Consider the following 1,781-nt stretch of genomic DNA (forward strand, 5'->3'; position numbering starts at 1 on the left):
TCGTCATGTTAACAAACCTTGGAATCGTAGTTTAACTGGGGGGGGGGCTTTTTGAAGTTAGGGACCGGTCGTAGTTTACTTCCGGAGGCGGGGCCGGGAAGGGTTTGGACAATCGGTCGATGTTGTCATAAAAAATGCTGTTGTTCATCGTGGTTTTGTAGATAATTGATCGTTTAATCGTTTGTCTCAAGATTTAGAGTTAAGCTATGAATTGTGTTGATGGTGAAGTTCCGACTTGTGCAGTCGAACCTGTATTAGGAAGCACCATATTAAGCGGTCACCCTGTATAAAGCAGTCGGTTGTCAAAGACTCCAATTTGATGTCTCCAAATCACTGTAATCTTCACCCCCATGAAGCGGTCACCCCCATTTAGCGGTCATGGTCACCTTTGAGTGAGTCCCATGGGCCTATTTGTATTGTTTTTCACCTGTGTTGAGCAGTCAATTAAATCGGAAGTACTTAAATAAAACTAAATAAAATCTTTGAAATAAAATTAAATCCATGCTCATCTTCCGAAATCAAAGTTTTTATATAAGGGTCTGTTCCTATCTACTGATATTGATCCTCAAAGTAAGTAGTATTTTTGAGCAAGTCTTTGTGCATTTGAAGGTCAATTATGCCATACAATGGCGTTCTTTATCGTTTCGTAGTTGACTCCTATTCTTTGAAACCTAATTGTAACGGTCAACCTGTATAAAGCCGTTATCCCGCCATTCTTCGTGACCGCTTAATACAGGTTGGACTGTGTACTGATAGTCTTCGTCAAGCGACCTTTAATTATCTAACTTTGAGTTATCGTCGATTGTAAAGAGCGTTAATTGGTTGAAAATTGGGTTTTGGAATACTTAGAATTCTGATTGCACTCACACGAGACATTTATTGTGAAAAGTTTATTTGGGATGAGTCAGTCAGTCTTTTAGTATACGCATTCTGATACAATCTTAATTTGTGCACCCTAAAACCAGGGGTACTACAAAAAAAATCTGTGCTGCGCCAGAAACGAAGAGCCTTTAAAAAACAACTCTATAGATGAGGCCAAAAAATGTGTGGAAATGTACTCCTCATCTGGTGCTCAGCACAATACCTTAAGGAAAGGGTAAACGAACCTGTTTGCACCACTGATTACAACGAAAAAATAATTAATGTAATGATATTTTACAAGGAGTTGGAATACCAAAATTAAAACAATTACAAATATGAAAGTGGTCACTGATAAAGGAGAAGGTGATAAATGCAAAAAAAATTCAAGAGACTTGATAATTTTTTTTTCGAAAAAGGCCAGAACCCTTCTTTTTTATATACTCCTTATGTGATTGTTACAGAAGAAGGGACATGTTTGTTTGTTGAAAAAGTTGTACCGGAAAACACTGAACATCCCATGCAGCAAAAGGTAAGCTGTTCGTAAACAATTCAGTTCCCGCGTTTTGCAAATATTTAAGGGTAATATACACCGATAACCTCTACTCGGCGGAATAATATGCTCATAAATTTATCCATGGACATCATTTGTTCCTCGAAGCTCACAGTTTGCTTCGAGTTTCACTTTCAGAAAACTTCGCATCTTGGAACAGATAATGTCTGCAGACTTGTATCCATGTATATTTTCGCACTAAACTGGAGGTAGTCTTCCTACAGTTATCTGTCACGCGTGACAATAGTTATGTCAGCAAATAAGTGTTCTCGTACTGTTTGATGTAACCTTAGTAGCGGAGCTATAAATGACAGCAAGGGAATTTCCCGATATCAGTTTTCGTCCTTTCATGAGCCGCATCCCGCATCTT

General features: G+C 38.4%; 1 protein-coding gene and 1 long non-coding RNA gene across 3 annotated transcripts in view; one reads left to right on the top strand and one right to left on the bottom strand.

Annotated features, from left to right (window-relative positions):
* Positions 1-1,781, top strand: part of LOC113677728 (uncharacterized) — a 49,197-nt gene that overhangs the window by 5,815 nt on the left and 41,601 nt on the right. The gene's annotated exons all lie outside the window — the stretch shown is intronic.
* The window catches only part of LOC149043458 (uncharacterized), a 44,391-nt gene that overhangs the window by 1,960 nt on the left and 40,650 nt on the right, over positions 1-1,781 (bottom strand). The window lies entirely within an intron of this gene.

The sequence above is a fragment of the Pocillopora damicornis genome, chromosome 6 (assembly GCF_964200805.1).
Source record: "Pocillopora damicornis chromosome 6, jaPocDami1.2, whole genome shotgun sequence".
NCBI lineage: Eukaryota > Metazoa > Cnidaria > Anthozoa > Scleractinia > Pocilloporidae > Pocillopora > Pocillopora damicornis.